The sequence below is a fragment of the Chlorocebus sabaeus genome, chromosome 5 (assembly GCF_047675955.1).
Source record: "Chlorocebus sabaeus isolate Y175 chromosome 5, mChlSab1.0.hap1, whole genome shotgun sequence".
Classification (NCBI taxonomy): Eukaryota; Metazoa; Chordata; class Mammalia; order Primates; family Cercopithecidae; genus Chlorocebus; species Chlorocebus sabaeus.
In genome coordinates, this window is record NC_132908.1 from 18719240 (window position 1) to 18735937 (window position 16698).

The window sequence follows — 16698 nt, forward strand, 5'->3', positions numbered from 1 at the left end:
AGAGGGCTGATACATCAGAGCAGAGACTTCAGCACAGATGTATCTGAGGCCACGAACTTGGTGTTCTCCATCTCTCCACCTGGGCCTTGAGAAGCCATCCTGAAAGAGGGGACATTTGGCTTTCTGAGAGCCTCAGCTCTGGAGCTAGACCAGAGGTTGGCAAACTCTATCTGTAATTGGCCAGATAGTAAATATTTTAGGTTTTGTGGGCCATGGGGTCTCTATTCCAACTACTCAACTCTGCTGTTGCAGCATGAAAGTAGCCAAAGATGTTAAGTCAACACATGGTCGTGGCAGTGTTTCAATAAACTTCATTTACGAAAACAGTCAGCCAGCTGGTATGCAATAATTAGTTGATCCCTGAAGTAAATCAGCGATCCCTGAGTTTGACTCCTGCCTTCTCCAATTACCAGCTATGTGACCTTATTTAACTCCCCTGGTGCTCAGTTTTCTTATCTGTAAAATGGGAATCATAATACCTCATAATACTATTATAATTGTAATAGCCCATGATATGATTGTGAGAATTAAATGATTTAATGCTTGAAGAGTCAGTGCTTGTAACAGTGTCTGCAACAGTGCCAGTTGGCGTGATGATTAGCATAATCAGCATCATTTCCAGCATCATTGAAAGGGCCTGGAGCTGTAAGATGGGGATAATGGTAAAACCTACTTCACAGAGTTGTTGTGAGAAAGAAGTGAGAAAATGTATGCACAATGCCAACCTGCCAACCCCCACAGGTGACTCCCCACTCTTATCAGCTTGCCTCTTCTAAATACTTCTACAAGCCTCCTCCTGGTAAAAAGAAGAGGAGAAACAACCCAGTCATACTCCCTTAGGCTGCCCAGGTTTTCAGTTGGGCAGTCACTGAGCAGAAATTCAGGACTGCATAGAAGAGACGCCTTAAGCCTCAAGTTCAGGGAAGACAGTCTCCTGGTGGTTTGGAAGGGCTTCCTATAGGAGTTGGGCTTAGGGGCCTCAGAGAGACTGCAGTGACCATTTCTTATGGAGACAGTCACCGCTAACTGAGTCTGATTACAACAGACAGGAAGGAAGCTTTGCCAGCCTGCACTGCCCTACCCCAGAAGGAACCATCCCTACTCCTTACTACAAATCCTCTCCTGGTTTTCCAGCAGATGACATATCCCCTGTGTGACATACCCCCACCCCAGCATCCACTCGCTCCTCCCTTGCCCATCCCTGCTTTCAGCAGCTTTCACTCCCGGACCCAGCCAAGAGTCTCCAGGAAGCTGGACCCACCCCCAGTACAAGGAGCAAATCTGATTGGTCTGTGCCTGTTCTCATTCCCTAATCAAAAAATGGTTCCCAAGGAGCATGTGACCCCAATGTAGCCAATAGGCTGTATGGGAAATAACATTTTGAGGAGTTAGTTAATATCACTGTACATTAGAAATATTCTAGGTACACCCAGGTGTATGACTTCCTACTAGTCAGGCTCCTCGGAGTTTGATGGAAGAAGGCAGGTAGAAAGTGAATTTAGTGTTCTCTGTGACTGGCAGATGTCTGCACAGGAGTCTAAACCACAATGGAGCTGGAAGATTCCAGGCAGAGGCGGAACTTGGGCTCTAGAACCAGAGATCGGAGTTCAAGTCCTGGCTCAGCTGTTGGCCCTCTCTCTGGGAGTCTTTGGGCAGCTCACTCCATTAGCACATCAGTTTCCTCACCTGCAATATACACAATCAAGCAGGACTCTGGGAGAGACAACATGGAAGACCCCAGCAAGGTGCCTGCCACATAGAATGCTGCCATCATGATGAAGAAGATTGCTGGACCTAAAGGTGTGGGTCAGATGGACCTGAGTTTGGATTTCTTTTGAGCTTGGGCATGCCACTCAACCCACCTGAACCTCATAGCCCTCATCTGTAAAATAGGTACAATATTAAAGATAGTAAGATATCTAAGGTGCTTACTTCAAAATCTGGCACACTGTAAGTAAAATTTGTAAATGACAGTCATTGTTATTTTTATTATTATTATGGCTGGGACTGAGGCAGGCCTCGGATGTAACCAGTGAATGGTCAGACGCTAGTCATCTGAGAAGAGGGAAACGTCCCTACCTTAGGTCTGACTGACAGGTGTGGGTGGACAATTGACCCAGGAGCAGGAGATTGGAGCTGTGCTCCATGTGCCTGATTTTCAGCCCAGGCTGTGAGTGTGACCATGTGGTTTGAGTCTGACCCTTGGCTTTTGGAACCTCCCTTCTTAGAAGGGCTTGTGAGATATGGCAGAGGCCAGCCCATCAGGCTGCTTCTGTTGGAATTAGGAATCTCTCTTGGGTTCAGATAAGAGAAACAGTGTTGTGTCATGTTGGCATTAGGGCTGGGGTTGGGGTTTAGCTTTCGTGTTGCACGGGCTTCCCTGTGACTCTGTTTCTTCCTCTGTTTAAAAGCAGTGGTGCTTTCTGGGTGTGGTGGATCATGTCTGTAATTCCAGCACTTTGGGAGCCCAATTGTTTGAGTCCAGGAGTTGGAGACCAGCCTGGGCAAGATGGCAAAACCCCATCTCTACAAAAATAAAATGAAAGTTAACTAGGCATGGCATTGTGCACCTATGATCCCAGTTACTTGGGAGTCTGAGGTGGGAGAATCACCTGAGCCCTGGAGGTTGAGGCTGTAGTGAGCCGAGATTTTGCCACTGCACTCCAGCCAGGGTGACAGAGTGAGACCCTGTCTCAAAAAACAAAACAAAGCAATGGTGCCAGTACCTATTTGGTAAAGACTTTTGCTAGCACTTACCTTATGCCAGGCACTGTTGCAAAAGCTTTAAACAAACTAAATCGTTTAATTCTTCAAATAGTCCTAGGAAATAGGAAATATTATAACTTCCACATATTAGTTTCCAGTGAGAGGTAAAACAAATTACCACAAACTTGGTGGCTTAAAATTACAGGGACCAGAGGTCTGAACTCCAGGACTGTGCTCCCTCCAGAGGCCCCAGGCCAGAATCCCTTATATGCCTCTTCTGTCTTCTGGTGGCTGCTGGCATCCCTTGGCTTGTGGCTGCATCACTCCAGTCTCTTCTTCAATGATCGCCATGCCTCCTCCTCTTTGCTCTGTGTCTGTCTCAAATATTTCTCTGCCCCTCTCTTGGAAGGACACTGATGGTGGCCTTTAGGGCTCACTCAGATAATCCAGGATAATCTCCTCATCTCAAGATCCTTAATTTAACCACATCTGCAGAAACTTTACTATAGGAGATATAAACCATGAAGTGATCGAGGCAGGTCTTTATCAAGGTGTTTTTTGTTTGTTTGTTTGTTTTTGCCAGGGTTGAGGATGTACCCGGGAAAATAATACAAATCACAAGAGCATCTGTGACCTGTGTTTTTTCCAAAGGGGGCTATGGGAACTTCAGCCTTTCAAAGGGAAAGAGCAAGCCAGAGGGTAAAAAGGGAGGGAGGCAGTGAGGCAAAGGGTTACATTCTGGAGATACTCTGATTAGCCTCGGTGAATCTACATTTTACATGTGCAAGAGAGTGGAGGAAAAAGTCAATTATGCATTGTCTCACAGTAAGTCTACATCTTACGTTAGACAAGGTAAACATGTGAAAAGAGAGAGGAGAGGAAGTCAGGCTATGACACAGAGTTGTGAAATCACGGCTGTTTGGGAACAAAAGGAAGGCAGTTTTTGTGTGACTCACTTCCTAGACTTAACTTTCCCTTTGGCATAGTGAGTTTGAGGTCCTGGGATTCTATTTTGTTTCACAGAGGCAATATTCAAAGGTTCTAGGGATGAGATCCTGCTGCCTTTGGGAACCACCACTCAAGCCCCACCTCCCTCTTTTACAGATCACATGGAAAGTGGGTGGCAGAGGGACCCCGTTCAGAGTCTGTGCCCTTAACCACCATACTATGTTGCTTGTTCTGGGTTGCCACTGATGGATGGTTTTAAGGATTTAATGAGGCAGTGCAGGGAAAGCACAAAGAATGATGAGAAGAAGGCTGGGAGAGCCGGGGTTGGATAAGGGTCTGGGATAAGGCTCAGAGATGCTTGTTGTGCGCAGTGACCTGGTAATGAAGAAAGGAGTGCTTTTGAGGCTTTGCCAGGAAATCCCCATGGTCAAGTCCAAGCCACATCTACATGACGTACACTGCTGATGTGCACTTCCTTGCTCTCTGGCACTGTCAGAGCAGATAGATTTTTACTCTTCAGAACGCCAAACCAGCAAAGTCGCAAGATGTAACTCACCCCTTCTCCTGACATCTTGCCCTGGTTGGTCCCTGCTCTGGTCTCTGGGTCTCCTCAGCCTTTGACTAAGAGGAAATGACTTCAGTCATAGGTGCTAATGTATGTAAATGAGCCTGGTGCCTTGGCACAGGAAATCCCTTTTGCCCTCTTAATCCATTTCACCATATGCTCTGCAGCCTCTGTGACCTAGTGTCCTTAGCAGAGAGCAGTGTCCTTTTTGATGTGATTTTGTGGCAATATCTGTGATGAGTAAGATGCATCCTGGGCAGCCTCGGGCTTCCTGAGGTCACACGCAAACCAAAGACTTTGGGGTCCTTGGCCTCCAGGCCAGATGTTTTTCTCCCATTAATGCATAATATTTCAGAAGAGGGATTTTCTGTTTCTGCTCACTCCCAAATGCTGCTCCTCCGCCCCCCGGGGAAGATGATGTGCTCCACACCAGTAGGGGCAGCAGATTCACACCTGGGATGTGGAGCTCCATGAGCCTGGCATTTGGGAATATCTGGAACCGGAACGACTCTCTGGGCCTCACTGACTCCTACAAATGATGGGTATAAGCAGACAGACTGAAGTGGCGCTGAGCTAGCCGGGGAATATAGCTGTTTGAATAAAAGGGCCCCACCTCAGCCCCAGTGAACATCCACTGGCCTAAATAAGAACATAGAACACTCAGTTATAGATTGTACGCCAACATGTTTCTGCACAAGTATGGATCCCCCCTCCACTGGTCAATGCGTATGTGTGTCTCCTCTCAGTTATTTTATAGGGAATGTATGGGTGGGAGGATTTTATTTACAGAATTGATTGTGTTGGACATTGTTGGATATGTCCTTAAAACCAACAGACACTCTTTTTTTTTTTTTTTTTTTTTTTGAGATTTTGAGACGGAGTCTCACTCTGTTGCCCAGGCTGGAGTGCCATGGCATGATCTCAGCTCACTGCCACTTCTGCCTCCCAGGTTCAAGTGATCTCCTGCCTCAGCCTCCCAAGTAGCTGGGATTACAGGCCTCCACCACCATGCCCGGCTAATTTTTATATTTTTAGTAGAGACAGGGTTTCACCATGTTGGCCAGGCTGGTCTCGAACTCCTGCCCACCTTGGCCTCCCAAAGTGCCAGGATTACAGGCGTGAGCCACCAGCGCCCGGCCAGATTTTTTAAAAATAAATTTTATTATGTATATTTAAAGTATGGTGGAAAGTAAACTCTCACTAAGTGATAGGTGTGTATAAAGGAGAAGAGCCTACATAGGCACTCTCTTCTGTGTGCATATCACAAGAGCTGAGGGGAGGCTGTGGGTTCTTGGAGCTGCTTATGAATCACAGAGCGGGCATTTTCATCCAAGCAACTACTTGCTGTGCTCTCTTGCTTGTTGAAGATGACTACTGGTGTGTCCTGTGAGGCACTGGGTATGCAAAGCACGTCCTGGCTTCAGAATAGCCCCACCTCAATTAATAAGAAGGCAGCTTACCAGGACTCTAGATGAATAGGAATGGTAGGCTTCAGCTAGGAAACCTCTGTGCCTTTGCACCTTTTTGTCTACATCTTAGCTTCTAGACTTAGACCTGGATGATGGTAACAGGGACTCAGAATGGTGGCTGGGCCCTGCAGGACCCTCGCATATCACTCAGGTGGGTTTAAATTCTAGTTCAGCCACCTACCAACTGGGTGCACTTCAGCAAGTCATTCCGTTTCTCAGAACCTCTGCCTCGCAGAAGAAAAGAGAGCATCAGAGAAGTTGAGATACTGTTCTAAAGTCACACAGCTAGCAAGCCAAGCAGTTTAATTGATCCTCAGGACTGTCTGACTCCAAAGCTCAGCCTCTTGCTCCTATATCAGGCTGTCTGTTCCTGATGTTCTATTAAAACTATGGTTTTAAGAGCCAGGCATGCATGCAGTGATCTCAGCAACTCAGGGGACTGAGATTAGAGGATGGCTTGAGGCCAGAAGTTTGAGACCAGCCTGGGTAATATGACAAGAAACTTTTTTTTTTTTTTAATTAGCCAGGTGTGGTGCCCCGTGCCTGTAGTCACAGCTATTCAGGAGGCTAAGACCAGAGGATCACTTGAGCCCAGGAATTTGAGGCTGCAATAAGCTGTGGTCGTACCACTGTACTCCAGCCTGAACCACAGAGCAAGATACGGTTCTAAAAAATAAAATAAAATATATCCGGGCTGGCACGGTGGCTCACGCCTGTAATCCCAGCACTTAGGAAGGCCAAGGTGGGCAGATAACCTGAGATCAGGAGTTTGAGACCAGACTGGCCAACATGGTGAAACCTTATCTCTACTGAAAACAAAAAAAATTAGCCAGGAGTCACGGGCATGCCTGTAGTCGCAGCTACTCAGGAGGCTGAGGCAGAATTGCTTGAACCTGGGAGGCAGAGGTTGCAGTGAGTGGAGACTGCCCTACTACACTCCAGCCTGGGTGACAGAGTGAGACTCCAGCTATATATATATACCCACTGTCGTTTTAAAATGTAAGCTTTTTTATTATTATTCAGGTATGGTGAGGCCAAGAGAACAGGAATGACCGCCATTGAAAAGATAGTTTGTTGCTCACAGTTCCCAAGAGGAGGGGGTGCGTCATTCTATATGAGGAAGCTGCCTGGTTGTCAGGAGACAGGAGACAGGAGCGGCAGGAAAAGAGGGGCAGGAGGCTTTATTGTGGTTTCTGTGGAAAGGAATGTGTGAGGCAGAGTAAGAGGGTTTGAGATTGGCTGATTTTATAATTTCTAGCAGACTCTGGGGTGTAGAGGCTGTCCCAGGTTGTCTGGTACCTGGCTCTAGGGGTATTAGGACAGAGAAAAATTGGCCTGGGGCGTAAGAGCCTGGGAAAGAAGGCATCTGAGGGGTATCGGCTCTGGGTTGGTTGGTTTGCATAGGAAAGGCATGCTTGCAGGGGAATAGTTTGCTATCTCTAGGAATTAGCTAGCCTTTGGAAGGGGAGTCTCTCTCACGTCAGCAAGGCCACAAGATGTCAACACATCATAGAATACAGAAAATAAAACACATAATTAATACGACTGTCCTTGGTGAACTTTCTGAGCCATGCAGCCATTCATAAGAAACCCATGGGATTTCCAGATAAGCTTGCATAATTTATGCCTATTTGTAATATAACCAGATAACTATGATGTACAATGAGATGGCTTTAGCTGCCAAATGATCATGTTGAAAAATTATTGCAAGTACAAAATAAACACACACACAAAAACCCCAATAGCTTTCCTACAGATCAATAAAATTAAATAATAAAATAAAACGAGAATAAAATTCTGATCACAATAAAAATGTAAGCTATCTAGAAATAAACTTAATAAGAAATCTACATATGCTATGCTACTGTATGAAATTGCAAACCTTTATTGAAGTATATAAGAGATCCATATTGGGTACATGCCAATTTATCCCAAATTAAATAAATATTATGCAATGTTAATTAAAATATTAGAAATTTTTATAATTACTGAATGAGATACTACAATTTATCTAGAAGAATTGATATCAGAAAATATCCAGGGATTTTTCTGAAAAAGAACATACCTTACAAAGAAGATATGTTTACCTAACACAAATATAAAAATAGTTTTTGTAAGTGGCATTTCAAATCTATGAGAAGAGTGAATTATATATTAAAAGATATTGGATAAATGAACTAACAACACAGAAAAAATTAAGTGAGAGCCGTACTTCATATTGTTGAAATACTTACATAAAAAGTAAATAAATAAATACAAAATTACTGTAAAAATATGTGAGTTTCATTCTCTTGGAATGAAGGGAAGGCCTTGGGAAGTTTGAGATCAAAGTCAGAAATCACCAAAGGAAAACATCGATAGATTTTATTGTATAAAATTAAAAACCTTCACACAATGGAAAACAAAGTTAAAGGACAAATGGCGATTGAGAAGAATATTTGCAGATTATATTTCTTTATTTAAAATCACAGCATAAGGCCGGGCACGGTGGCTCATGCCTGTAATCCCAGCACTTTTGGAAGCTGAGGCAGGTGGATCACCTGAGGTTGTGAGTTCGAAACCAGCCTGACCAACATGGAGAAACCCTGTCTCTAACTAAAAATACAACATTAGCCAGGTGTGGTGATGCACGCCTGTAATCCCAGCTACTTGGGAGGCTGAGGCAGGAGAATCACTTGAATCCAGGAGGTGGAGGTTGTGATGAGCCGAGATGGCGCCACTGCACTCCAGCCTGGGCAACAAGTTGGAAACTCTGTCTCATTTAAAAAAAAAAAAAAATTAATTAAGAAAAATACCCAGCATCTTGGATTACTTCAGTGGAAAAACATGAGCATGATATCTAAATACGCAATTTCGCAAAAGAGAAATATAAATGTGCAGATTATTTCATCATCTAGGTTTTAAGTTTTAAGCCTCGTAGCAATTAGTTTTCTTTCCTGATCCTCTCCCTCCTCCCTGTCTCCACCCTCCAGTAGGCCCCAGTGTGTGTTGTTTCTCTCTATGTGTCCATGTGTTCTCAGCATTTAGTTCCCACTTACACGTGAGAACATGCAACATTTGGTTTTCTGTTCCCATGTTAGTTTGCCAAGGGTAATGCAAACCCCAATGACACAAGTTTGCCTATGAAACAAACATGCACCTGCACCCCTGAACTTAAAAACATCTAACCAGATTAATAAAAAATAATAAAAAAAGAGAGAAAGCAAAAAAAAATAAATAGTCTAATATTAGTGAGATATATTGAATTGAGATAACAATGTAATAACCTTATTTTGCTATCAGATCGTCAAAAATTTAAAGATTACTAATATTCAGAACCGGTGAGGTTGCAAGGACACAGACATTGTCACACACTGCTTGTGAAATCAAACTGGTGATTTGTTTTTGGTAAAATGAGCCAGAAGCCTTTAAAAGGTTCATATCCTTTGGCCCAGCAATTTGCCATTAGGAAATTTAAATAAAAGAAGCTGGGTGCGGGTAATCCCAGCACTTTGGGAGGCTGAAGCGGGTGGATCACTTGAGGTCAGGAGTTCAAGACCCGCCTGGCCAACATGGTGAAACCCCGTCTCCACTAAAAATACAAAAATTAGCTGGGCATGGTGGTGGGTACCTATAATCCCAGCTACTCAGGAGGCTGGGGCAGGAGAAGCACTTGAACCTGGGAGGTGAAGTTTGCAGTGAGCCGAGATTGCGCCATTGTACTCCACCCTGGGTAACAGAGCAAGATTCCATCATGAAAAAAAGATAGAAGAAGAAAATGAAAGAAATACAAAAAGAAGAGCATCTGTGTGTAGAGTGATAGTCACCACATCTTTAAATAATTATTTAAAATAATAATGAACAAGTAGAAATAACTTAAATGTCCAGTGATAGGGAACTGATTAATTATCTGTTGTACTTACATACAACAAAATTTTCTGTGACTGTTAAAAGTTGTCATGTGAGTTATACACATGCATTCGCATACACATAAGAAAGCTCTCCACAATATAATTAAAATTAGAAAAAAAAACGGTTGCAAAAGAGGATGCATAATATGATCCCGTTTTAGTAAGAAATAATATAATCCCTTTTTAGAAGAAAGATCTAAAAGATTAGACACCGAATTGTTAATGATCATTACTTCTGGGTGGTAGAAGAATGGTGATTATCTTCTTCTGTATACTTGTATATATATTCTGAACTTATTGCAGAGGACATGTATTTTTTATAAGCAGAAAAATACTATAAATCTGTTCGAAAGTAATTTCTCAGCTGTTTTTCCCCTTAACGGGGTACATTCAGATGATTAGCAGCGGGAGGTATGGAGGATGAAGCTGGGTAAAAGAATTGTCAGTTTCCTGTCCTCAATTCTGGCTATCATAGACTGAAAATCAGTAGAGACGTGTTTCTACAGAACATTCACGGCTCTGACCTTCACTGTTAAATGAAATTAGAATGCCTCTTGAAAAGAGAATGTTTTCTCTCCAAGTTTGCTATAAATATTTAAAGTGGAAAATATGGATTATGTCAAATGTGGTTGAGGAAACCAACACAGAAAGTCCAGTTTCTGTGCGGACACAAAGCATGGGAAGGAGGTAACTGATGGAGGAGGTGGTTATCAGAAGGCTCAGTTGATTTGAGGTTACTTTGACAGATGGATGGTGCTGATGTTTTTGGATAAATGACAGAGCTTATTGGATAGCCTGTACCTTATTATGCTCCCACCATCGGGATCCAAGCTTTGGGCTAAGGAGGGTATGTAGGATTTGTTACATTTGAGATGCAACCAGAAAAAGAGGACATCCCGCTGGCATAATGATGTTCTGGGGCCCTCTAAGAGAGCGTAATTCCCACTCATTAGGTGGCATTTGCTCACCTCAGCAAGCCACTCTTGGTGACCGTCTGTCATGCAGACATACTAGTACATCCATGGGGTCTCTGCTTCTCCTGTGCCAGGCAGGCACAGAGATAAACAGCTCCCTATTTGTGCCAACTCACCCCAAGTATGTTTGTAGACTTAACACTACCCAAACATCTGGCTCATCCAGGTTTCTGGGACTGTGCCGGGAAATAGGTTAAGAAAATTGAAGCATAGAGTGTTGGTGGGAGAGGGTATGAAATTTGGAGAACTGCATCTGAATAGGAAGCTTAGGGTCAAGTTTGAAAGGGATTTGAATACTTTCCTGATGAATTTGACTTATCCTTGTTTCATAGCTTTGTCAACTCTTTTTAAAAATTATTTTTAAGAGACAGGGTCTCACTCTGTCACCCAAGCTGGAATGCAGTGGTACAATCATACCTCACTGTAGCCTCGAACTCCTGAGCTCAAGCTGTCAACTCTTGGTCTAAGCAAAACTATAGATGGGAAATCTGTGATGTTAAAGCAACTGCATTTTTCCGATTATCTCCTGACCCAAATATTCCAGATCAGCTAACAAAAATAATTGAAAGCTTTTCAAATCATCTTAACTGGGAGGCTCTGGAATTGGAGGTCGTATGGATTAGGATGAGTTAGGCTATGTGTGGTAACGAACAACCCTGACTCAGTACTTAAAATGACGGACTTATTTCTTGCTCACATTCCATGTCACTTTTGTATCACTGTCCTCGTTTAGCGATGCAGGTAAATGGAGTCTTCACCATCTGGAGGTGGGAAGAACATGATGAGTTGTGCACCAGCTATTAAAGACTTCCACGTGGGAGAGGCGCGGCTCCCTTCCACCCACCGTTCACTGGCTGCAAAACATCACTTGGCTTTATGGAGGCAGAGAAGGGTGATCCTAGTTTGTGTCCAGGAATAAGAGAACCAAAGTGTTGGTGAACAACACCAATGACCACTCCAGAAACAGAGGAGTGTTTCTCCCTTATTGGCTGTGTTATTTTAAGCAAGTCATTAAACCTTTCTGAGCTTTTTTTAAAAAACTATATTTTCATTTAAAAAAAAAGTAGAAAAGCCTAGAGCCTAGAATTCTATTTTTGTAACCCTTGCCCTCTTCCTCCCTCCCTAAATATAAAGGTAGGGTGGGACATGATACGACTGGGTACAAAAGGGTCAAGTTCTTTCTTAGAGCACAAGCAGATACCCAGTGAGCCTGGGAGCAAGGGAGATGAAATTTAACCTCAGAGTCTATAAAAAATTTACAGAATTGCAAAGTGCCAAGCAAAAATACAAAAGAGTTCTCTGCACTCCGGGAAATTATTGAAGCCATAAAGATTCCTGCTCTTGCAGATGAGGCAGTTGGTGAGTGGAGCAGAGCAAATCAATAATGTCATACTTCTCGCCCGGATCAAAATACTCAAGGAAATAGCTGCAAAGTAAGAGGGGACAAGGTCCATCTCGGTCAATCACTGCACTGGGTAATGCCATAGCAGAGCACAGTCTAATAGTCTGGCCTGGAATTTTAAAAGCCAGGAAAGTGTTTAATCAAAATTTGGAGCCATTGTAGATTCTAAAGGATAATTACTCAGCACTTTGGCAGAGGAGAGTCCTAGAGAAAGGATCTGATGGAGGTTGCGCATATTTAAATGAATGCTGGTTTTGTAAGAATTCTCAGGTAAGACCAGGCAAGAAAAATTCCCCTTTGGAGGACTAGAAGCTGGGTACCACAAGGTGATGATCATAAAAGACTGTATGTGCCTTGCTAACTGACATATCCTCTGCTTTAGCACAGTGCCAGGTACATCCGTTTGTCCATCCATCCATCCAACCATCCATCCATCCATCCATCCATCCATCCATCCATCCATCCATTCTTCTGACAAATATTTCTTAAACACACACTATGTGACAAGCACAGTTTTAAGCACTGAGGTACAGCAATAAACTAGACAGTCTAGGTCCCTGCTGTCATGGAGGTTGCATTGTAATAGGGAAGATATAATAAGCAAGAATATAAATTTCATCATATCCAATAGTAGTAGATGCTAAGAAGACAATAAAGTGAGCAGTGAAGAGGAGACTTAGGATGCCCTTGGATACTCAGGGCCTTTATGAGAGGACATATTCAGGCTGAGATCTCAAAGACATATCCAGTCTTGGCGTCCAGAAGTAAGAAAATACACGCAGAAAATACAAGAGCAAAGGCCCTGAGATGGGAACAAACTTGGCATGTTTGAGGGGCTTCAAGAAGACCAATGTTGGGAGGGAGACAGCAGGAAGAGAGGGTAGGGAGGTAGGGAGGGACCAGAAGGTATAGAGCTTTATAGGCTATGATAAGTCACATAGTAGGTGCTCATCATCATTTATTGAATGACTTACTAACCAACTGACTGAAGCGGCTGCATGCGGTGACTTACACTGGGTTGTACAGATACTTAGTGGCTGTACTGAGACTAGAACTTCAATGCATCCTCCAGTAAGACCATAATACTCCCTGCTAGTTTAGGTGGAGTAGAAACGGTAGATTTTGGTGTAACAAATATAATAGCTTACATTTGTTAAGCCCTTATATTTATGCAACTTCATGCATATGTTTGACCCGCCTACGTCTCTGTTTACTGCTGTTACCCTTTTAGAAAAAATTGTTTTTTAGTTGACAAGTAAAAATTTTATATATTTATGGTGTACAACATGATGTTTTGATATATGTATACATTGTGAAGTGACTAAATCAAGCTATTTAATATATGCATTATGTCACATACTGATCCATTTTTGTGGTGCGAATACTTGAAATCCACACTCTGAGAAATTTTCTAGTATACAATATATTATTATTAACTGTAGTCACCATGATGTACTTCTTTTTCTTTTTTTCTTTTCTTTTCTTTTTTTTTTTTTTTTTTTTTGAGATGGAGTCTCGCTCTCTCACCCAAGCTGGAGTGCAATGGGGCGATCTTGGCTCACTGCAACCTTCACCTCCCAGGTTCAAGCAATTATCCTGCCTCAGCCTGCCGAGTAGCTGGGATTACAGGCGTGTGCCACCAAAGTCGGCTAATTTTTGTATTTTTTTTAGTAGAGACTGGGTTTCGCCATGTGGCCCAGCCTGGTCTCGAAATCCTGACCTCAGGTAATTCACCTGCTTCGGCCTGCCAAAGTGCTGGGATTACAGGCATGGGTCAGCGCACCCAGCCCTTTTTCTTTAATAGATGAGGAAACCAAAGCTCAGAGAGTTTGAGCCACTGACCTAAGTGATCACTAACAGAAAATGGTCAATGGATTGGTAATCCCCCGATACTTCTTTGTTCATTGCTATATTCTCAACTCTTAGCATAGCACCTTATAAATAACCGTTTAATATATTTTGTCAAATAAATAAATCTGCATTTCAACAGAAATGAAATTATATTATACAACTTGCTTCTGAACCTACTTTTTCTGACTGTGAACATTTTTTATCATCAATAAAAGTCTACATTGTTATCTTTAGCAATGGCATTGTATATCATCACATAGATATATCTCTACTTATTTCACCAATTTCCTGTTATTGGATATTTGGTTGTTTTCATTTTTTTCACTATTACAAACATTTCTTCCAACAGAAAATTCTGTTTTGTTTTGTTTTGTTTTGTTTTGAGACAGGGCCTCACTCTGTTGCCCAGGCTGAAGTGTAATGGAGTGATCATGGCTCACTGCAACCTCCACCTCCTGGGCTCAAGCAATCCTCCCACCTCAGTCTCCAGAGTAGCTGGGACCACAAGTGCATGCTACCATGTGCAGCTAATTTTTTTTGTATATTTTATAGAAACAGGGTCTCATCTTATTGCCCAGACTGGTCTCCAACTCCTTGGCCAAAGTGATTCACGCGTCTCGGCCTCCCAAAGTGCTGGGATTACAGGCGTGAGCTACCACACCCAGCCTTGGCAATTCTTCATCTGACATCGGTGCACATCTGTCTAATGATGTTCTTGAGCTAACCTCCCCCATCAGTAGAAATACTAGATGAAATAGGTATACATTTTAGAAACTTGGGAAAGCGTAAACCCAAACTATTTTTTGGAAAGACTGGGTCTTTCTCAGCATGTTCCATTTGGACGCCACCCTTGAGGAACATAAATACACTGCTGTGTTTTCATAGAACAGGATCAGGAGAGCATGCTTGTTACATGAGTAAGAAGAGAGGGAAAAGATCCCGCTGAGGCTGAGAGAGAGGCAGCTAAGGGGAGCCCCAACAGCAGTTTTCACAGATGGAGAAAACTGAGAGTCTGATTGCAGAAGCCGAAGAGCGTAGCTGAAAACAAACTTTATGAAAAGTAGTCAGTGTCAAGTTTAAATGGTAGAGGCTTTCGGAAAATGGGCTGGGAGAACTCAGCCGGAGAGGTGTTCATGCGGAAGAAAAGTGCTCATGGAGCAGCCACCAGCTGGAAACTGGAAACATGTGTTGTCCAAGTCATTTCAGTGAGGGTTTCACCATTTCTTTTTGTTTTTCTGGGAGGCAAACTGGGTATATAGAATCAGGGCAGTTTTTAGAGATCTACAGAGCTGGCTTTTAATCTAGACTCCATTGACTTGCTGTGTGACCTTGAGTGATTTTCAGATATTTTTGAACCTCAGTTTTCACATCTGTTAATCGGGAATAAAAACACCTGCCCCACTGGGTGGATAGAAAATTAGATGAGATCATTTTCGTGTGTATAATCTAGATGAAGACAGGACAGCCCATCAGGTTAAGTTCCTTATCCCCCGATATCTCGCCTCAATATTTCTGGGAGGCTCTTAGGTGACCCTTTTAAACTGGCAGGGTTTCCATTCCTGACTCATTATGTCTGTGCAGTGCTGTCTCCTTTCCAATGCCCCTCCACTCTAATGGCCGGAGCTGTCCTCTGTTGATGACCCCCATGCTGCTATGGCCTCAGCAGGGGGCTACTATTTGCATTCATTTATTCCACAAATATTGACTGAGCATCTACTACATCTACTACTAGGTGCTGGGCATTCAGGTTGGATATGGCTCTTGCCCTTGTGGTACTTATAGTCTAATAGGGGAGAAGGATACTGATTAGACAATCTCACAAATATATGTCATGACAAAGCATAAATATGATAATTAAGGAGTTATGAAAGAGTTTCAGGAAAAATTGAGTGACTTTGGGAGGCAAGGGTTATGGAAATCTGGGAGGGTTTTCTTGAGAAAGTGACATTCTAGATGACAGCTCAGAGTAAGCAGGAGTGAGCAGACAAAGGTGGTGGGGGAAGGTGTTCCAGGCAGAGAGACGGTGTGTGCAAAGACCCCGAGGCACAGGAAATGGAACATATTTGAGGAACTGAAGGAAGACCAAAGTGGCATGTCTACTTCATTCTAAGTGCAGGGCGGGCAGTTTGCCTTAATGCCCCACATGAGAACAGAGAGCAAGATGCAGCTTTTAACAAGTTTTTACTGGCAATTTGGGACTAGTTTAAAAGGAAGCCAAACAAAATCATTTACAATGATCGGATAGGCCCAGAGGTATCATCAGATTCCCTTAACTGCCTGGCTTCATGTCTGTCTCAGTTTCTCCATGGCTGGGCCTCAGTTTCTCCCTCCTCTCACCAGAAACACTTCAGGCATCTCTATTCTATGGAGCCAGGCTAAACTGGCTCCCAGTCAAGAAGGAGGAGACAATTTCTGATCACCTCCATTTAAGGTCAGTTTTCAGAATCCTTGTCTCCTGCTTCAAGACTGAGCACACGCCAGAAGATCTGACTATGAGAACATCGCTCCTCTTCAGGGGAAACCCCATATCCACCCACAGAGGTATTATTGCTCACTCCCACACAGATAGAACAAGCCACATCCAATATTTTGGGTTATTTCATGTTAAGTAAAGCCATAAATGAGGCAATGACATCCCAGTCCAGGTAAGGCTGAGCTGCCCTCAGAGCATTTTATTTTCAATCTCTTCTTACTTAGGGCCTCGTCTCAGGATCAACTTGCACGGCTCATATTGCTGGTGGTGCCCCAACATTCATTATCCTCTTCTTCTTTGTAATAGAACCCCTGATTTCTAACAGGGTCCATGCCATCTGGATCAAAGACTACATTTCCCAGCCTTCTTTGCAGCTGGGAAAATTCATATGACTAAGTTCTGGCTCATGGAAAATGTATA